A 22670-nucleotide genomic window follows, 5' to 3' on the forward strand; every position below is an offset into this window, starting at 1 on the left:
TGTGTGTGTGTGTATGCATGAGAGAGAGAGAAGTTTTGCCCTGTTTTTTTGGACTTATTTCTCATATTATTGTTTTCTCTTCTAAATGATTTATCATAAATTCAGAGTTGAAATGAATACTGAATCTCCCATCCAAGTACTAACCAGGTCTGACCCTGCTTGGCTTCTGAGATCACACGAGATCGAGAGTGTTCAGGGTGGTATGGCCACAGACTGAATATTGAATCTTAGTCTTTCTCACATATGTTTTTTTCTCTACTCTCTTTGTTCTGGAAAAAAAAAACCAGCCAAATGAAATAAATATGATCACATCACACTTGCTGGTATCATTCAGAATGCACCTACTTTTCTAAAATTGATTGTAAAATTGGTGCCTATATAGTAGCTGATTTCGGGATGCTGATCAGGGCTGGGTTGCAGTGGGGTGTTGTGGTTATAAGCATGTTAGAAACCATCAGGCTCTGGGGAATGAACTAACATTAGCCACATTCACAGAAACTCGGTTATAATCCAGAATGCCAATATTTTCCCCTTAGAATACAGGATATATTATAACTTTGCAGGGACCAGTATTGTAAATAGTAGAAAACTGGAGTTGAATCCTGGTTCTTCCATTAGCTTTTTTTTTTTTTTTTGAGGCAAGGTCTCACTCCGTCACCCAGGCTGAAGTGCAGTGACATGATCTCAGCTCACTGCAACCTCTGCCTCCCTGCTTCAAGAGATTGTCCTGCCTCAGTCTCTCAAGTAGCTGGGACTACAGGCACATGCCACCACACCCAGCTAATTTTTGTATTTTTTGGTAGAGATGAGGTTTCACCATGTTGGCCAGGCTGTTCTTGACCTCCTGACCTCAAGTGATCCACCTGTCTCGGCCTCCCAAAGTGCTGGGATAAGCCACCGCGCCCGGCCCGCCATTCACTCTTGAGTTGGAATCCTGGTTCCGCCATTCGCTGTCTTTGTTACCTATTATTATTGAATCTGCACTTTTGTCTTCATGAATATTAAATGAAATAAACAATGTGAACTTCTTGGCACAGTAGCTAGTACATAGAAGACATGGAATAAATATTAGCAATGATAATGAAGATGATGATGGCAGTAATCACTAGAGCTCTGCTTTTTTGGTAGCCCTCTTAGTATCAATGAGCCTGGAAAAATAAATTAATAATTCAGATGGATCCTTGGAAACTGTGAAATTAGCAAAGATTGTCTTTATATAAAATATATTTTAAAAATGTAGTTGTAATTAGTTATTTAGTCTTTAGTTGTGTTATCATGGGAAAAATAACATTTTGTACTTCAGTTTTCTCACCTGTAAATTGAGGATAATTTCATAGGGTTGGCATGGATATTCAATGAGTAAATACGGTGAAGTGTTTAAAATGGTGACTACCCAGTAGCAGCTCAATTTTTTTTTTTCGGATAGGGTCTTGCTCTGTTGCCCAGGCTGGAGTCCAGTGTAGTGAACATGGCTCACTGTAGCCTCAGACTCCTGGACTCAAGAGATCCTCCCATCTCAAACTCCAGAGAAGCTGGAACCACAGGCACATGCCACCACACCTGGCTAATTTTAGTTTTGTTTTTTTTTTAGAGATGGGTTTTTTCCACGTTGTCTAGGCTGGTCTTGAACTCCTGAGCTCAAGTGCCCTTTCCACCTTGGCCTCCCAAAATGCTGGCATTACATGTGTGTGTCACCATGCCCTGCTTTATCCTCGTTTTATTTTTAGTTCGTGATTTTTTATATTATTTTGAAAAACAACCCCCAGCTTAAAAGATGTTATTTTTTTCAACCAACAGTTGGAATACATGATTAGATATAATTTATGTGATAAACAAATATTTAAATGAAGACTATTCTACAAAAATTGGAACATATGGTTACTATAACTACAGTGTACATTTTTAACTAGTTTAAAAATCTTTGTATGTATTTTTTCTCATTGCTCTGCAAGCCAAAAAACAGTGTACACTTTTGATTACCAGAATACTTAGGTCCACCAAGTATACCATCTCTTTGTGAATTCTTACGACCTGATACTATTACTTCAATTGTTTTCAAACGATTGCTCTTTTAATTATCAATGATGGCCGGGTGCGGTGGCTCACACCTATAATCTCAGCACTGTGAGAGGCCGAGGAGGGTGGATCACCTGAGGTCAGGAGTTCGAGACCAGACTGGCCAACATGGAGAAACTCTGTCTCTACTAAAATTAAAAAAATTAACTAGGTGTGGTGGTGTGCACCTGTAATCCCAGCTACTCAGGAGGCTGAGGTAGGAGCATCTCTTGAACCTGGGAGGTGGAGGTTGCAGTGAGCTGAGGTCGTGCCACTGAACTCCAGCCGGGGCAACAGAGCGAGACTCAGTCTCAAAAAAACAAAATTATCAGTGAAACCCTTTTATCAAATAAGATTTCACAAGATACTACAATATGTAAGCAGTCTGGGTTAGGGTCCTTGATCCAGAGCCCTGTGTATTTTTCTCTCCATGAAACCCAGAGCTCCTGGAAACACAGTTTGAATACCTTATTTGTCATTGCTAGTGATACAATCAGTTAAGCAGGTAACAATTTTCTTTATATAATTATTACACGCTGGTTGTGCATTTCTTTTTTTTTTTTTCTGAGACAGAGTCTCGCTCTGTCGCCCAGGTTAGAGTGTAGTGGCTTGATCTTGGCTCACTGCAACCTCTGCCTCCTGGGTTCAAGAGATTCTCCTGCCTCAACCACCTGAGTAGCTGGGATTACGGGCGCTTGCCACCACGCCCGGCTAATTTTTGTATTTTTAGAAGAGACGGGGTTTCATCATGTTGCTCAGGCTGGTCTTGAACTCCTAACCTTAGGTGATCTGCCCACTTTGGCCTCCCAGCATGCTGGGATTACAGGCGTGAGCTACTGCACTGGGCCCTGGTTGTGCATTTCTAATGATATACTCTAGTTATTATTTTACACTTGGAAACAATTTTGGGAAACGGTTTTATCAATGGTATATTTACAAATCATATCTTAGGGTTGGCTGCTTTTACAGAGGGTTGTTACAGACATTTTATATGCATTATTTTTAGCTTCATTTACAGAGGATGACTTTTTATTTTACCTTTCCCAAATCAGGTTATACCATATTTAGAATCTACGTTTCCTCATGAACTTGCCCTGGTCAATATTACCACGAAAAAAAACAGATCATAAGAGTATTTCATGAAAAAGTGTTCTCTTACCAAACTTATTGGTGAATAATTTACACACATTTTTCATGTTTAAAGTGTACAACTTAGCGATGACAGTTGTATACACCTGTGAACTTGTCACTACCATCAAAACAGAGAAAATTTCCATCGTCCCTCTCCAAAAATATTTTTTCTGCTCATTTGCAGTTTATCCTTCCCTCCACTCCTGGCTCCAGGCAATTACTAATCTGGGTTTTGTCATTATAGGTTAGTTTGTACTTCATATAAGTGGGATTATACAATATGTTTTGTCTCTAGTTTCTTCAACTCAGCATACCGATTTTGAGAGTTATCCATATTGAGTCCTGTGTGAGAGTATTTCTTCTTTTTTATTGTTGAGTAGTATTGCATTGTATAAATATACCACAATTTGTTTTTTCATTTACATGTTGATGGACAGTTGGGTTCCTTCTGGTTTGGGGCTTTTGTGAAAAACAGCTGCTATGAGCATTCCTGTTCAAATTTTTGTGTAAGCATATGTTTTAATTTCTCTTGGATAACATCTAGGAATGAAATGGCTGGGTCATATGTTAGATGTATGTTTACCTTTTAAAGAAATATTTTGCTTTATTTTGTGAGAACTTACTTAACTCCCCTTGCATATCTAGATAAATAAGTATCAGATAAGGATACTAAATTTACCAGATTCTGTAGGTGGCAGGTGGGAAAAATCAGATAAGAATACTAAATTCACCTGATTCTCTAGGTGGCAGGTGGGAAAAATTCCTTATCTTCCCTCTCCATGGCCCACCTACTTTCATAGTTCATTGCTCGTCCAATTTGTTTGAGTTCTTAAAATAATTTCAACTTCACCCCCCTTTTTTTTTCTATTGTTACCATCTCAGGGTTGGTTGGGTGCCTATTCTGTATTGGATATTGTGTTAGGCGCAGAAGGGGCACGTGGGACTTTGAGTTAAAGGGGCAGCAAAACCTTGTTCTGTTCTCTGGACTGAGTTGGACAGACCACAACTACGGATTATGCTTCAGGCAAAGTATGTGAGAACTCTTGAGGCAGCATTCCATTTACCTGACTCACATGCGAGAGAAAATATCCCACTTTTGTTTGAGTGTGGGCTTTAGTTATATATTTATTTTAATCAGGTGTGGCTGTTAAAGGAAAAGGAAGCAATCCGTGAAACAAACGGAAAAAAAAAAAAGTAGGGGAGAGAAACAAGTCTTCCTTTAATAACGTGTACCTTTCCTTTTGACCAGCAGGTCCCAAAGGGTGGTACCCAGACTAGTAGCACCAGTTTTCGCTGAGAACATGTTAGAAATGGGAACTGTCGCGCTACGCTCCAGACCTAACTGAATCGGAAACTCAGTTTCTGGGTTTGGGATCTGTGATTTAAAAAGCTCTCCAGGTGATTCTGATCCACGCTCAAGTTTGAGAACTGCTGTGCTAAACTCATTCCCAGGGTGTAGGTGGTCATCTTTAGACTTGGGTAACTGTGGGCGGTAGAGATAACGTTGCCGCAGCGCCCGTCCACCTCTCCCCATCCACGCTCCCAGCGCCTGCAACTCCTCTTTCACCCTCAGCTTAAACCCAGGTTCTGGGCTTCCCTTTCCCTCCCCTGGGAGCCGCAGGCAAAACGTGGCAAGTGGATTCAGAGTTTGCGGGCCCGGGTGCCGGCCGAGCATGCGCAGTGGCGCGAGCGCAGCGGCTACGCGGGCGCGGAGAGGTAGCCGCAGAGTGGACCTGCAGGTACTTGGATCTCCAGTGGGAGCTGCGCTCTCGAAGGCAGGACAGCGGTGGCGGCAGGTACGCGGGGGTGGGGATAGGGCCCAAAAGGAAGGCTGGACAGACAGATGGAAAGCGAAGCGTTACTCCTTCGGGGGCGCGCGGCGGCTCGGGGGCAGTATCTCCGGGTCCCCTCGCTCGCGTCTCGTCTCCTGGCTGTGCAGTGTGGCGCCCGCCGTCCTCTGGGCACGCTTTTGCCCAGTCCCGGCAGGCAGTGCCCGCAGGTGTTAAATCGCGTATTTACACTGCTTAAACAATAAGCCTGTTAACTGAATTGTGATTCCATGCAATGAAATAAGGTATTTCATTAAGTTTTCTGCTTTCAACTTTGGGTGGCTGCCGGTGAGGCTTTCTGAACCAGCCTGTTTTGTTTTAATTCTGGGACTGGTTTGTTTGCCTTTGGCCTTTTGGTGCATAGGATCAATAGGGCTGTAGTGAAATCCCATCCGTGCTGTTTTTGGTACCTTTCCTGGAGCATAGGGACCTCTGGATGCGGCATAAAAATGTCAGTTTTCAGCGAATTTCACTGCCAAAAAACTTTCCGTGTTTCAGCTGCATTTTCAAGTGGAGACTTAAAAAAATTTAAGATTTCTCCCTAACTTTTCAATTATTACTGTATTTCGGTCTTCATTTGGTACTATTAAAAGGAAGCGGTCGTTTAGATGAGTAACAGAATTCTCACTTTTCCTCCTTTACTTACTTACTGTGTCACATTTTATGGCTTATACCGTGATATCTTTCCCTCCAGCCACGGTGTTGGATACACTTGTATGAGGCTTCAGCTGTGCTGCATAAATTTCTTGAAGAACCTGTGAGCCAGAAGCAAAATTTCAGGACAGGGGGCACACACTGAACTTGAAGCAAGTACTTTTACACCCCCACCACCTTTGTAATCAGCTTTCCTTTAAGTTGAATTATGTAATGAAATTCTATAGTAAAGTGTTAAATTTGTAATGTGGAGGCATATATATATACAGAGAGGTAGTAAGTTTAGGAAGAGGAAATTTTAAGTTCAGGAAGAGAAACCTATATGGAAAGGGAATACAGGTATCCTGCCCCCCTTCATTCCTCCCATGATAAATGTTTTAATGGCAGAAATAATATACAGTTGGTCTAGTTTTGGCTGTAGAGACCTTTGAGGTCAGCCAGTTCAGCTGCTTCAGTTTACAAATGAGAAAACTGAGACCAGCGAGGTTAGATGACTTGCTGTGGCCACCCAAGCCCCTCATTGGCAAAGCTAGGCCTGGGATCCAGGTTTTCTCATTTTCTGGGGTCTTTTTACCACTCCCTGCAGATACTCTTCTTTGCCTCCATTATTAAACTTCCTTTTTCTCTTCTACTTATACCATGAAGTCTGGCTTAAGCAGAAAATTAGTTGTTTCTCTTACTAAGCTTCCTAGTACCTCATAAACTCCTTTCAAAAAGTGCCCTTTCACTGAAGCCCCACCTAACAATTTGCTGGTCCTGAAACCGCCCTCCTTCCTTCCCTCAGTCACTTGGGCCCTTTGCCCAAAATGCCTGTTTGCCTCCCTCTTTCCGTATTGAAGTCCTGCTCATGCTGCAAGGTGTAGCTCAGGTGTGACCTCTTTTTGGAAGCCTTCCTTGATTGCCTTAGCATGAAGTAGCTCTCCCTCTTCTGAACCCTATAGCACTTACTACTGTTGTTTGTGCTGTTAGTATCCCCATTGTATATAGTATCCTGAGTATTTTAGCACCTCCCAACTTCCCGACCAGGAAGTTGACAGGTTGTGTAAGCTCTTGGAGGTTAAAGCCTATGACTTAAACATCCCACCCAGCACTAAGCACAAAGTATATTCTTAGCCCCTGTTTGTGGGAGGGAGTGGGGGAAGGAAGTGCAGTATGGATAGTTTTGTAAAGGGATTTCATGTGTGTTCTATAATATGGGGAAGGCCATGTTAGAGCTGTATCAAGACAGCAGCCAAGTCCATTTCTGATTCCTCATATTTTGATAACAGATCACAGATTAGTTAGGGGGATTATGGGAGACAGGCGTAAAAACAGGGGTCAGTTGGTCCAGGCCCTGGATTAAGCCTGTGACTCAAAGTGGAGAAAAGAGGGCACAGAATTAAGAAATGTAAAGGAAGAAGCATGTGGTGAAAGACTAAATGCAGAGAAGGAAAGACATGTTGAAAATGAATTTCAGGGTTGGGGTGTTAGTAATGGGTTTATAATGTTCTTTTTATCTTAAAAGTACCTCCAATTGGCTGGGTGCGGTGGCTCATGCCTGTAATCCCAGCACTTTGGGAGGCCGAGGTGGGTGGATCACAGGGTCAGGAGATTGAGACCATCCTGGCTAACATGGTGAAACCCCATCTCTACTAAAAATACAAAAAATTAGCCGGGGCGGCATGGTGGTGGGCGCCTGTAGTCCCAGCTACTTGGGAGGCTGAGGCAGGAGAATCGCATGAACCCGGGAGGCGGAGCTTGCAGTGAGCCAAGATCATGCCACTGCACTCCAGCATGGGTGACAGTGCAAGACTGCATCTGAAAAAAAAAAAGTACCTCGAATTGTGACATTGTCTCTGTTTCTTATAGTTAGTGATGTAATTGTCTTATTTCCCATTCTAGATGATAAGCTCTCTGAAGGATGACCTTTAACCCCTCACAATACCTGGCACATTGCTTTGCAGTATCAGACACTCAATAGTTATTACATGAATGAATGAATGAATGAATAAATAAATAAAAAGTGCATTTTGCCATGGGGAGGGTGGGCATTTAGGATCTTAGAGCTATATGGTAGTGCTTTATCCAGACTATCCCCTAATTGTATAGAGGAGGGACTCAGATATTCTTAACTAAGCTAGTTAGTGGGATAGCCAGAAGCTCTGTTCAAATTTCCTCATTACTAGACCCAAGCTCTTTTCATTAACTATTACTTTTTGAGGTTGTTCGCCCCACGATTATTTTTATTTATTTATTTATTTTTTGAGACAGGGTCCCACTCTGTCGCCCAGGCTGGAGTGCAGTGGCATGATCACTGCTCACTGCAGCCTTGACCTCCCCGGGCTCAAGTGATCCTTCCCACCTCAGCCTCCCAAGTAGCTGTGGCCACAGGCACGTGCCACCACGCGTGGCTAATTTTGTATTTTTTTGTGTTTAGAGATGGGGTCTCACTATTTTTCCCAGGCTGGTCTTGAATTCATTGGCCTGCCTCAGCTTCCCAATGTGTTAGGATTACAGGCCTGAGCCACCATGCTCAGCCTCCCAAGATTAATTTGAGTTGGTAGCAAGACACTCCAGTTCAAGATGTTCTGTGGACTGAAAGCCCTCAGAAACCAATCTAAGGGGGAAATTTGGTGGTCGATGAGAGAATGTGTGTGTCATCTGAAGAGGTGAAACACAAGGCTGCTGGCCAGTTCAAGGTTGAGTGTACACAGTGAGGAGGGAGTCAGGCTGGGGTCCTAGGAATCTTCACACTGGGGAGTTGAAGTCTGGAAAGGTCATGGTAGCTTAGCTTGTCAGAGGCAGACACAAATGGGTTGGCCCAAAGTCCTTGGGACTGAGAGTCTATTTCCTAGATATATTCTACACTACCAGGAGGTGGTGAGCAATGGCTTTGGAGAGGGTAGGCCAGGTGCAGTGAGGGTAGGCCAGGAGGGTGGCACCAAAGGGTGGTGTTTATGACCCAAGAACATGGGGGTGAGGTAAGGCTGAGAGAGAGACAATTGTGATCAGATTCTACCTGGAAAAACAAGACAGAAAGCAGTGCTGCTGAATCCAAACTTCCAGTTCAAGAGGTGGTTTGGAATATTTGTTTACTTGGAACAGATGTTGCATTTTGCAAATCAAAACACAGCCTTTCCATTGAGCTGCACACAGCGATGAGGGAGCTGTTGGATGCCACATCCTTGCCATTGACTTGCACACTGTGGTTGACCACCATCTTCATATTTCCACAGGCAACGCTGGTCCATTAAAAATGTCAAGGAGAGAGAGAGCAGTTGAGAGGAGAGACAGAACAAATGAGCTTGAGAAATGGCTAGCAGCGGGGAAGGGAAGGGTTGGCCTGGTTTTATATATTTTATATATATATATGTTTTTCATGATGACGTTAGTGAAAATTGATTAGGCAGATGCAAAATCAGGTAGTATGTTGAAGTTAATGTCTCATACACTTAAATGTCCAAATATTAAATCCTAGAATTTACCATGGCCCTTTGTAAAATGACAAATATCTTTCTTAAAATAATAATAGTAATATTAGTAACTAGTATTACAGAATATCTTCCATGAACCAGGCACTATACTAAATACAAGTAATATATCATTTCATCTTTATAAACCATCCTGTGAGATAGGTGCAACAATTACTCATTTATTTTTAATTTTTATTTTTTAAAAACAGGGTTTCAGTCTGTCACCCAATCTGGAGTGGAATGGCACAGTCATAACTCACCGTAACCTTGAACTCCTGGGCTCAAGCAGTCCTCCCGCCTCAGCCTCCCAGGTGTGGACCAACGTGCCCGGCTTATTAAAAAAAATTTTTTTATAGTGATAAGGTCTTGCTATGTTGTCTAGGCTGATCTCAAACTTTTAGCCTCAAGCAATCCTCCCACCTCAGCTTCCCGAAGCCCTGAGATTACAGGCATGAACCACTGCACCTGGCCTACCCTCATTTTCTAGATGAGAAAATTGAGGCTTAGAGAGATAGATAAAAGCATTTATCTGAGGTCACACAGTTTACAAGTGGCTGAGCTGAGATTTGACCCCAGGCCTATCTGACTTTATACACTGAGCGCTCAAATAACTTAATCAAATATCTTAACAAAAATGCAAAGCTCTTTCTGAGGTAAGTCTAACAGATGCTTAGAATAGCCACAGGTTTCAGCTGGTGGAACCACCAACATTCTTTGAGCCACATTTAAAAAAACCAAAACAACAGTGGTAAATCGTTCCGGTTTTTTTTTTTTTTTTCATTCCACTTAGTCTTTATCTCCTTTTCTCTTGAAGCATTCCTAGAGAAAGGGACAGCAGCTTTTTCTCTGGGTACACCATTAAAGCCACTTCTGATCTGCTCCCACCCTCTTTTGGGGTGGAGCTGTAGTTGGGGAGTGAGTTGGTGGTCATCCAGGGCGTGTCTGTGGAGTTGGCAATGGGAAACTGGGAAGCTCACCTTGTGTAGGAGCCTAAGAACTCTGGAGTGACCAGGTATAAGGATTTCTTTCCCTGGGGTGTCAGGATCCACTGCTGGAAGCTCCTGGAATATCTATGGATCATGACTCTAATCTTAGGCCTTTGAACTATGGCCATAAACCCCCAGGAAGAATCCAGGTGTGAACACATTCTCCCCCAATTTTTAAGATTGGAGAGTTGTGAAGTCCCTGTGGACTAATTGGAGGTGGGTGTGGATACCTCAGGAAAGGCCCCAGGTCACAGACAAATAATTTAAAGGCCCCCCCCCACCCCATAGGCCCCAGCTTTGACCTGTGAGAAAATGTGCTCCTCTCCCTCCTCTTGATGAACCTAATTACATAGAGAACTTACTCTCCTGGGAGTCTCAAAATGGAACTCAGCTGAGAGCGTGCTTCCCTCCCTTGCTGCCTGAGCTCTCTTTCCATTTCCTGGTTCTGCTTTACCTTCCCCTGAGTGGTTCTGTGTTCCCAGGGCCTCTTCTCTGGATATGAAAGGCAGGGCCGCAGCTTCTGGCTTCACCGGGCTAATTTTTGTATTTTTAGTAGAGTCGGGGTTTCACCATGTTGGCCAGGCTGGTCGCCAACTCCTGACCTCAAGTGACTCGCCCGCCTCAGCCTCCCAAAGTGTTGAGGCTGAGGCCACCTCTGGCCCTCATTCTCTCAACATTCAAAAGCTTGTCACTTCATCCAGTTCCGAATTAACATTTTACTCTGGCTGATGATGAATGTCGGGGAGAAAGAGACATTTGTGCTGCATACGGGTTTATTGGTTATAAAATGGTTATACAATTTTGATTGCTGGAAACTTTGCTGACCTGTAAGGTCACATGAGATGTGAGGCTGTTCAACTTTGATCATCTGATTTCTTTTTAGCACTGTGTCTGAAAGTGCCTATGTGCCGTTTTTGGTGAGACATATGTAGCATGGCTTCTGTAAAGGCACGTTGCTTTTTATTATAGTAATATTGTGGGCACAGAAAGGGTGAGGAGTTAGATGATTGGGAGAGTTTTTTTCTTACTTAAAACACTTGTTTCATCAGAAAATATTTCCTAGCAGAGTTAGACATAGCTTTGTTCATAAAGTCCAGTGGTGAAGGGACTTCAGACTTTACGATAAACTAAATTTTATGATTGACTTTTGTGAGCAATTCACAGCTATAAAACTACGAGACTGGCTGGGCATGGTGGCTCATGCCTATAATCCCAGCACTTTGGGAGGCTGAGGCAGGTGGATCGCTTGAGCTCAAGAGTTCAACACCAGCCTGGGCAACATGGCAAAACGTCGTCTCTACAAAAAAATTATCTGGGCATGGTGGCGTGTGCCTGTAGTCCCAGTTACTTAGGCTGAGGTGGGAGGATCATTTTGAGCCCAGGAGATTGAGGCTGCAGTGACCTGAGATTGTGCCACTGCACTTTAGCCTGGGTGACAAAGTGAAACCCTGTCTCAAAAAAAAAAAAAAAAAAACCTACAAGAATATCTGGGTGATAACTCACTGCACACAGACATGCCTCCTTCAAAAGATCCAAGCTGACCACAAAAAAAAAGGAGAAACTGTCTTTTCTTGATAGTAAATTGGATGGAGACATTAGTAAGGTAGAAGGTGTCTGAGGGGCTTCTTCATGATAAAAAGCAAAAGGTTTTGGGGTGTCACTGACCCAAAATATTAGCAGAAATCAGATTTACTCTATTATTGAGGAACACAATACATTAAATTGTTTATAGATCCAGTTTCAAGAAAGAAGTTGTTTATATTAAAAAAATGACAAAAGCTCCTTCAATTTTTTTGAGAACTAAGAAATAAGAGATTTTAGCAGTACTGCCAAAATAGAATTTGGATTTGAATTTAAGACACTGGTAAATGTGTGTGGAAGGATCGGTCTTGTTAATTACACCTTGGACCAAGGGCTGCTTGGAATGAATAAAAGAGGGGGAAAGGTTTAGACAAGTAGAATCTCTAGGTTGATATCAAGTTAGTATTTATAATCTTTGTAAATAAACCAAAACCTCTCAAAGACTCCTGCTGTCTCTTCCTGGAGAGCACTCTGAATTCTTTCCTGGCGGTCTCCCTTTTCCTTCCCCTCTCCCCAGTTTAAGATCATTGGGACATCCTTTTGGTCAAGGAAATGTTTCTAAGAGTGACCTAGTTATTGGAATTTTAAGTGTTAATCAGGTCAGTGAGGTGCCATCTGTGAAACACAGCTCACCAAAACCCAATGTTTTTCATCAGAAGTTGTCATGGAAGTGAGTTGATTTTGGAAAAACAACAATAATAGCAATTTGCTTGATCCCTTTCTTATCCTCAAATAGCCAAATTAAATTCAAGATTATTGGCTGGGCGCAGTGGCTCACACCTGTAATCCCAGCACTTTGGGAGGCCGAGGCAGGCGGATCACGAGGTCAGGATATCGAGACCATCCTGGCTAACATGGTGAAACCCCGTCTCTACTAAAAAATACAAATAATTAGCCAAGCGTGGTGGTGGGTGCCTGTAGTCCCAGCTACTCAGGAGACTGAGGCAGGAGAATGGCGTGAACCCGGGAGGCAGAGCTTGCAGTGAGCTGAGATCACAGCACTGCACCTCCAGCCTGGGCGGCAGAGCAAGACTCCGTCTCAAAAAAAAGAAAAAAAAAAATTCAAGATTATTATCAGTGGAAAAAGGAAATCTGAAAATCTCTGAATGTTTAGTGGTCAATTAAAATGAGTCTTAGGGCAATTTAAAGTTTAGATACCTGAAACCAGTTGGCCTATGATCAGAACCATGGGTGAGAAGTCAAAGTCTGTGATTCTGTTTCTGACCCCATGAGAAGGAAGGCCTTCTCTTCAGCTGTAGGTTTGATAATTAAACAAGATAGTGGATGTGAAAGTAACTAGTCAACTACAAGATAAAGAGGAAAGGCATTTATTGATGTTTAAAAAAGCTTTCTGATTTTACTTCCTTTCACTGATAAGTGGCCAAGACTTAGAGAATGACTTGCCTGCTGGAGGTTGCCTGATTTGAAACTGCCAGAAATTAAACTCATAACTGTGTCTTATAATTTCAACATTTGAAAAAATGTCAGGGTTAATTTTTTTGAGACAGAGTCTTGCTCTGTTGCTCAGGCTGGAGTACAGGGGCACAATCTTGGCTCACTGCAACCTTTCGCCTCCCGGGTTCAAGTGATTCTCCTGCTTCATCCTCCCCAGTAGCTGGGGTTACAGGCGTGTGCCACCATGCCCAGCTAATTTTTGTATTTCTAGTAGAGACATGGTTTCTCCATGTTGGCCAGGCTGATCTCGAACTCCTGACCTCATGGGACTTCAGTCTAGCTCCAAATCTAGTGCTCTTGCAGTCAATTCATATTTTCTTCTGTTACTGACCATATAAAATAATTCCTCTATGAAATTTATGTGCAATTTTTATAAAAGTCTAAATGTATTTTATGGCTAACCCTCAACTATGGAGCATATTAACATTAAAATGAGTTCTTGAAATAAGAGTTGATTAACATGGGAAAATATCCATCTCTTTCATCTTGAACAAAGTAGTTTTGTTTTAAAACTTACACTTCCTGCTAATGTACATCTGGAATGTGTAGGATAAAAGATTAAACTTTCTAAATATTTTACAAAGTTATATTCTCCCTATGTGATATATATTGTTCTGTGGGAGACTAAGCCTTAATTGAAGTATTTCTGCAAGGTTACTATAAGCATTTCTCATACCACTAGGACAATAAATAATGGGAGAACCCAAAACATTGTAATTTTCTAGTAATTCAGAGGAAATAACTGAATCCTGAAACATTGTACAAAAGGGTACACAATGATACCCATTTTTGCATGTTAATGTATTATTAAATATCAGTGGGAATAGTCTGCATGCTATTTGACATCTCAGGCACACTTAAGGAAGACCTTGTGATGTGCGTGTTGCTCATTTAATCTAGAAAGGATACCAAGATTCATTTAGAACTTATTTATGCACAGTTTTTTTTGAGTATGTTATGTCCTGAGGCATTAAGGGTATTACTAAAGCAAGCAGCGGGACTTCTCAGAGAAATTAAAGGTTTCATATCAACCACACGTTGTCAAAATCTTCACTTTGAATAGGATTAAATGATGTTTCATCAGTATTCTTGGCACACATGACATTGTTTTTAAAATAACAGTTTTATTACTCTTGGCTGTGACAGTTTCTCAGACTTTCCTTAATATCATACAGTTCTCCAATTTAAACTGTATAGTCAGTTTTACAATATTTTAATTACCCTATATTCATTAGCACTTTCCTCATTTTCTACTACCTCCTCCCCAGCTGCCCCTACCCTAGGCAATGCCAAATCTACTTTCTGTCTATATATTTGCCTATTCTTGAAATTTCAAATAAATGGAATCGTATAATATGTGGCCTTTTGCATCTGGCTTATTTCACTTAGCACAATGATGTCAAGGTTCATTCATGTTGTAGCACATATCAAGACTTCTTTTCATGGGTGTGCATAATATGCCATTGTGTGGACATATCACATTTTATGTATTCATCCTTCAGTTCATAGACATTGGGGTTGTTTCTTCTTTTGGGCTATTATGAATATTGTTGCTGTGAACTTTTGTGCACTGGTTTATTAGGGGCATTTATTTTCATTTCTCCTGGGCATATACCTAGAAGTGGAATTGCTGGGTCATATCACTTAGCATTTCGAGGAACTGCCAAACCGTTTTCTGGAGCAGCTGCACCATTTTACATTCCTACCAGCAATGAATGGAAGTTCCTGTTTCTCCACATCCTCACCAGCACTTTATTATCTGTCTTTTAAATTATGGCCGTTTTAATACATGTGAAGTAAGTATCACATTGTAGTGACTTAAAAAAAAACTAATAGACTTTATCTTTTAGAACTGTTTCAAATTTACAAAGAAATGAAGCGGATGAAACAGTGCTCCCATATACTCCCACACTGACATACTGTTACCCTATTATTAACATATATATATATATATTTTTTTTTTTTTGAGACGGAATCTCGCTTTGTCACCAGGCTGGAGTGCAGTGGTGCGATCTCAGCTCACTGCAACCTCTGCCTCCTGGGTTCAAGCGATTCTCCTGCCTCAGCCTCCTGAGTGGCTGGTACAGGCATGTGCCACCACGCCCAGCTAATTTTTGTATTTTTAGTAGAGATGGGTTTCACCATGTTGGCTAGGATGATCTTGATCTCTGGACCTCATGATCCACCCGCCTCGGCCTCCCAGAGTGCTGGGATTACAGGCGTGAGCCACTGCTCCCGGCCTTATTATTAACATCTTACATTAATTAGTATGACATGTTTGTTATAATTAATGAACTGATCTTGTTATATTATTATTAACTAAAGTCCTTAGGTTATTCATATTTCCTTTGTTTTTAGCCAAAATCCCTTTTCTGTTGCAGGATCCCATCCAGGATACCACATGACATTTAGTTACTGTGTCTCCTTAGGCTCCCCTTGGCTGTGACAGTTTCTCAGACTTTCCTTGTTTTTTGATGATCTTGAGAGTTTTGAGGAATAGCGATCAGGTACATTGTGGAATGCCTCTATGTTGGAATTTGTCTGAATTTTTTTTTTTATCATTAGCCTGTGGTGACATTGATTTTTAGTATTCAGGGCAACTTGATCAGAATTCGAAATCAGCAGAATGTGGTTGGTGGGAAATTATTTTAATTTATTTTTATTTTTAAAATTTATCCTATTTTATTTATTTTTAGAGACAGGGTCTGCCATGTTGCCCATGCTGGTCTCAAACTCCTGGGCTCAGGCAGTTCTCCTGCTTTGGCCTCCCAAACTGCTGGGATTATTATAGGCATGAGCCACCCACTATGCCTGGCTGGGAAACTCTTAGGAATTTTAAAAATTCAGTTGCCTCTGGAAGATGAGCAGACATTTAACTTAAGATATGTTTTCCTAACAAGAGCTTGATCACATTGGAAGATGATCAAATTCGGTAGTGGAGTTTATCTTCATGACTGTTATGAGACAGCATCTAACCTAAAGGTAAAGCCAAAGATACATTTTTCACTGCTTTAAGAGAATGTTGTTTTGCTTGTAATAAAACATAAAGTTAATAGAAATTCAGATTAACTTTTAGAATTCCATAGTACTATGGCAGCAAGCATCCAATGTATATTGAGTACTTCCACCTACATCAATCCCAGTAATTCTCAAAATGCTTTGTGAAGGGAGTAGGAACTGAGGCTCAAAGAGGCTGTGTCATTTGGTCTGAGACTCACATAGCTTGTCAGTAGAAGAGCTGAGATTTGAACTCAGGGCTGTGGAAGCCTATACTCTGCTGCCTGCCAGACTCCAGAGTTTCCAGTGGTTTTAAATCATGAATGTATCAAAGGACACAGGCTTGAGTCCTTATCTTATTGGATATTTTTACTGCCAGCCAAAGGAGATAGTATGTCTCTGTGTTTAAGGCCCCACTGAAATTGGTTGGTCCGGTTGACAGCATACTGTTGACTGCTAACAAAGGGAAACTAAGCCAGCTTTGCCTGGGGCACTAATTCCTGCCACATGTCTTCTGAAAATGAAGCCTGAGGGTAATAAAGCAGGCAATGAGCTATGTGGGAGAACAACATTAGCTGAGTATGTTTGCCAGCAGTTACATTGCTCAATGTATGTCTTAGTTACTTCTCAAGTTTTTTCAATAAGTGAGTGTCAGAGAGGATTTAATTTTAAATATTTATCTTTAAATTGGAGTAGATGTGGTAATACTGTGTGAATGCACTTGAAATGGAATAATAAAGTTGCATAGATAGTTGTCTGAGGAAGGTTTGGAAAATTTCCCTGCTCATTCAGCTAATTTTTGTAAACTGCCCAAGATGATTGATCACAGATTAATACAAAGTTTCTTTCTATACTACCAAAATATCAGACTTTATGTATTAGTCAGGATAGAGTAGTCTGTGCTGCAGTAACAAATTAACTGTGACATCTCCATTACTGTCTTGCTCATGTAAATGTCAGTGTTTATTGGCTGTTCTCCAGGGCAGCTCACCTATATGCAATGACTCAGAAATCCAGGCTGCGGTGATTTTTGTGACTTTGCTTTCCTAACATGGGGCTTTCAAGTGGTCCCACCAGAGGAAGGGGAACTGGATGATCACGTACCAGCTCTGAAATGCTTTGGCCTAGAGTGACAAATATCACTTTGACTCACAGCCTGTTGGCTAGAACTAAGCTCATCACCCTGCTTAATAGCAAGGGCCTAGAAATAAGAGGGAGCACATAGGTATTCAGTGAACAATAAATGTCTTCTGCATCCCTGGTTTTAGAGCAACAGAAGCAGTTAAATCGTTTGCCAAAGTCTCTTCTGTAGAGATAGAAAAGTGGACTGAATATTTAGTGATAATTACTTGCTAAAAAATTATAAGTGAATTTTGCCGTAAACTATTAACATTTGCAATAATTTATGTATAGCTGATTTAGCAACCTGATTTCCATTTGTGGATATGGTTATACCTTCTAAGGGTATAACAATAAAGTTAGCTTCTTTTACATTATAATACTTCAGCTGATGGTGCTGATGATCAAAGCTTGTATGTATGTATGTATTTATTTTGAGATGGAGTCTTGCTCTTTCACCCAGGCTGGAGTGCAGTGGTGCCATCTTGTCTCACTGCAATCTCCACCTCCCTGGTTCAAACGATTATCCTGCCTCAGCCTCGCGAGTAGCTGGGATTACAGGCACAGGCCACCATACCCAGCTAATTTTTGTATTTTTAGTAGAGCTGGGGTTTCACCATGTTGGCCAAGCTGATCTCGAATTCCTGACCTCAGTTGATCCATCCGCCTCGGCCTCCCACAAAGCTTGTATTTATTAAGTATCTCCTATGTGCCAGGTACTCTAAGTGTTTTATATGAATTACGTTAATTTAGATTGGGCACTGCAGTTTCATCTCTATGGTAAATATTCTCCAGTTCCATCAACTTGCCTTGTTTGAATGGTGCCTAGATTAGACCCATCACCGTGCAGATAGCTCCCCTCTAGAAACCAGATTGTCACGAAATTACCTTAAAAATAATGCTCCGTAGGTTGAATGTGACACTCTGGATATTGTCTAACTAGCACAGAGTACAGTAAGATCTAACATTTACTGTGATTCGGATCATACTTAAATATAGCAGCTTAAGACTTTGTAAACCTTTTAAGCAGCCATATCTAAAAATAAGCTTAAGGTGAACTAAGCCCATAGGATTTTTTTTAATATAATTTTTTCCCAAATGAATTTTCCTGTGTTTTTGTGATTCCAATATTGTCTTAAAATGGATATATTTGATGAACGTAGAATTCTCTTGTTAATTTGTCCTTTTGATGTCTCCCCTTTCCCTACTCTCTTCAGTGTGGCCTCAGATTCCACCATTAGAATGATAGGATGACAAAGACTCTCGCTGGGCCACACAGACTGGGGCAGTCCTCTCTTACTCAGTTTTCAAAAAGGCTCTTGGTTGTTTGAGCACAACTATCTTTACCACATATGAGGAGCCCCATCTCAGGCTTTTCATGTTGATTCCACATTCATTCATCAAAAAGCTGAACACAATTTTGGGCCCAGGCACTGAGCTAGGCCGCATCTGTCTCTACCATTGTAGAGCTAACAGTCTAGACCAGAAGTTGGCAAACTTTTTCTGTAAGGGGCCAAGTAATAAATATTTTAGGCTTTGTGTTTCATGTGGTCTCTGTCTCTGCTACCTAACTCTGCCCTTGTAGCATGAAGGCTGCTATAGACAATATGTTCATGAATAAGCATAGCTGTCTTCCAATGAACTTTATTTGTGGGCACTGAAATGTTAATTTCTTGTAATTTTCCCTTGTCACAAACTATTATTCTTTTGATTTTTCTCTTAGCTGTTTAAGAATGTAAAAACTGTTTTTAGTTCACAGGTTATATGCAAGCAGGCAGTGGACCAGATTTTGGCCTTCAGGCTGAGTTTGTCAACCCCTGGTCTAGAATGAGCTCTGTGTTATTTTATTCTCACAAATACATAGTGAACTGCCTTAATAATTACTTAAATTGGTCAAGCATGGTGGCTCATGTCTGTAATCCCAACACTTTGAGAGGCCGAGGTGGGAGGATCATCTGAGGCCAAGAATTCAAGACCAGCCTGGGCAACATAGTGAGATCTTGTCTCTACAAAAAATTTAAAAATTAGCCAGATATTGTGGCATGTGCCTGTAGTCTTAGCTACTCAGGAGGCTGAGACAGAAAGGCCACTTGAGCCCAGGAGTTTGAGGCTGCAGTTAGCCATGATTGTACCACTGTACTGCAACCTTGGCAACAGAGCAAGACCTTGTCTCCCCCAAATTTTTTAAAAATAGTACGTATATAGTATTATATATAGTATGTATGTAGTGTTATATAGTATGTACATACTATATACATAAGCGCACACACATATTGCTTTTGAGGACCATTGATTTTATGATAATCATGAATCACCAATATTGAAAATAATACCTAATATCTATTGGGCATTTACTATTACATATATTAGGCCTTTTTCTAAGCCTTTTGCTATTTGTTTTAATTAAGCCTCCCTGAAACTGTATGAAGTTGGTATTATTATCTTCTTAACTTTTTAGCTATGAAACCAAGACTCAGAAAGGTTAAATGACTTGTTTAAGGTGATATAGTTAGTAGAAGCAGACATTCTCAAGAATTCTAACTCTAAAACCAGCGCTCTCAATGACATATTATGCTTCTCTAGGTACTGAAATATATGTGCAAAAGTCATTAGGCCATTTTTTTATTACGATGTAAGAAAATAGAAGTAAAGATTAAAAAATTATTTTTCGTAAGAAACAAGTACATGATTGAAAGAGGAATTTAGCAAATAAGTGCTTTAATAGTTCTCACTGGTTTAACTTTAACTTGTTTCTGTCCATGAGAAAAGATGATCAACTCCAACTCTAACTCAGGATAAACAGCATGCTGGGATGTTTCCCTTTTCTGAACTTAATTAACACTGATAATCGGGGCAGGGCTGGATTTACAGTGTAATGATGTGTCCAGTGCCAAAATTGTAATACAGGTACATTGTATTTGTATATAAGGTTTAGAGAATGCTCTGTTATATGTGATAAGTGATGTGAAAGTGCTTTGTGACCTGCAAATCATATTCCAAAGGGATCATTGTTCATCATCCCGGTGGCTCATTCCACTGTAGATATAGCCTTAGTCCTACCTTCATATTGCTTTAGTTGGATCAGTAGAAAAGGTTAGATCTCAAGTAAACACAACTGAAAGATTCCTAGTGGACTATTTAAAATTTCCCTTCACCAGCCAGTTGTGGTGTTGTGCACCTATAATCCTAGCTACTGAAGAGGCTGAGGTGGGAGGATCAGTTGGAGCCCAGGAGCTGGAGTCTAGCCTGGTCAATACAGCAAGACCCCGTCTCAAAAAAAGAAAAAAAAATCCCTTATTTAACTTTGAGCCTGTTTTATATTTAATTTTTATTTTTTTTTTGAGACAGAGTATCAGTCTGTCACCCAGGCCGGACGGAGTGTGGTGGCACAATCTTGGCTCACTCCAACTTCTGCCTCCTGGGTGTTCTCCTGCCTCAGCCTCCTGAGTAGCCGGGATTACAGGCATGTACCACCACACCTAACTAATTTTTGTATTTTTAGTAGAGATGGGGTTTCACCCATGTTGACAAGGCTGGTCTCGAACTCCCAACCTCAGGTGATCTGCCTGCCTCCGCCTCCCAAAGTGCTGGGATTACAAGCGTGAGCCACCGTGCCCTGCCAATTTTCAGTCTGTTTTATGTTGAACCAGGAGAAAAGGACTAAAGAATCTATTCTCATCCTGGGAAGTCTGAGAAGAAAGAGAAGTAGGATCAGATACAGTTTATTTTCCCATTTAAGTTCTGGTCTTAGGGCTGGGCGCCGTGGTTCACGCCTGTAATCCCAGCACTTTGGGATGCCAAGGAGGGCAGATCACTTGTGGCCAGGAGTTGAAGACCAGCCTGGCCAACGTGGTGGAACCCTGCCTCTACCAAAAAAATACAAAAATTAGCCAGCTGTGGTGGCTCAAGCCTGGCCTGTAACCCCAGCTACTCAGGAGGCTGAGGCAGGAAAACTTGAACCTGGGAGGTGGAGGTTGCAGGGAACTGAGATCATGCCATTGTACTCCAGCCTGGGTGACAGAGCAAGACTCTTTCTCAAAAGAAAAAAAAAAGTTTTCAACTTAAAAAAAGAAAAGAAAAAAGCTAAGTTCTGGTCTTAGAAGGAAAGAGGTATGAAGGAGAAGGAAGGATTTTGAAAAGAAAATATTATTTACCTTGATGCTGACTCACTAATCTAATCTTGTGGGCAAAGACCAAGAATTCAAAAGATACCCACACTTGTGCCACCCTGGGGTGCGTCTCTTGCTGTAACACTGAGGTCATAGGATGGCATAGTAGTATCTTCAACCAGCTCATTGTACATGCAAATAACAGATGATTCAAGACAAGAAAAGATCTTTGTACACTTTTATTGCACTGTGATTGTTTCCTGTTACATAAAAATTCTCCTCTAAGCTACTCTGTAGTAGAGCTTATTGCTAAATGAAGAGGACTACCAGGTGACAGGGTCTTTCCAAAAACAACATACTTTTATTTGCTTTATGTATAATTAAAAATTAGTTGCACCATAAAATTCTATATTTGGTACCTTCTGATTATGGAATTGCTGTCCTGTAACAATACAGGATATGGCTACTTTTTCTTTCATTAGTCCAGATCTTTTAAGGAACTAGAAATGTTAAAAAGAGGATTGCCTTTTTATTTTGAGTCCCTTTACCATCTCTCTCCTCACCCTCTGTGAGTCAGGCCACTTTGGGATTTGCTATTTGTTCATGATCTGTACAATTACAGCTTCATGACTGAAAATGGAAGCAACCACCAGCTGAGGAGGAAAAAGAATACATATGTTCTTTCTCTCAACAGCACCATACCATACAATTTCAGCTCAGGGATAGCTCAGGAAATTAGCAGCGGCAGGCAGTAGAGCTTACACTTAACTACCAAGGATAGAAGGATGTGTAGAAGGGGGTGGTCATTCAGGTATGCTCTGTGGAAGAAGGCAGTGAAACAATGAGGATGGCAGGGAATCACAAGGCCTGTGCCAGACTTCAAGGTTCACATGTTATCTAGAGGGTACAGCAACCCTGGCTTAGCCCAGTGTTACCATATAGGAATGTGGGTGCAGTATTGCCAGACATTCTGATTTTAAATGAAAAAACAGAAATCTGAATTTTATGCTAATCTCCTAATTTTTATATATTTGCTCCAAAATTAAAAAAAAAATCCAACACTCAATGAGCCACAGAGGATGTGTGTCCAGGCAGTTTTTGGCCCATGGGTGCCATTTTGTCCCTTTGGCAGCCAGGAGAGTCTCTTAGTTTGGTGAAGGAGGAGTTACAAGAGCCTGTGATGGGTGCCTCAGGAGTATGGCGGCTATAGAGTGTGAGACCTGGCCTGGGCTCCATCTGCTGCTTTCTTTTTCTGTTTTGTGGAGGAGGGTGTGTTTTAATTCTAATTAAGGAAAATCTTTC

At 41.2% G+C, this 22670-nt stretch overlaps 1 protein-coding gene across 7 annotated transcripts in view; it reads left to right on the forward strand.

Annotated features, from left to right (window-relative positions):
* Positions 1–22670, forward strand: part of PLS1 (plastin 1) — a 132861-nt gene that overhangs the window by 12599 nt on the left and 97592 nt on the right. The window contains exon 1 of one of the 7 annotated variants that reach the window (XM_034957553.3): positions 2294–4982. The exons of 2 other annotated variants lie outside the window; for them this stretch is intronic. The gene's annotated coding sequence lies outside the window, so the exon portion shown is untranslated. Of the gene's footprint in view, positions 1–2293; positions 4983–22670 lie in introns of those variants that run through there. 4 more of the 7 variants (XM_055110580.2, XM_034957552.3, XM_055110582.2 and 1 more) reach the window with 4 other exon arrangements.

This window comes from Pan paniscus, chromosome 2, assembly GCF_029289425.2.
Source record: "Pan paniscus chromosome 2, NHGRI_mPanPan1-v2.0_pri, whole genome shotgun sequence".
Lineage (NCBI taxonomy): Eukaryota > Metazoa > Chordata > Mammalia > Primates > Hominidae > Pan > Pan paniscus.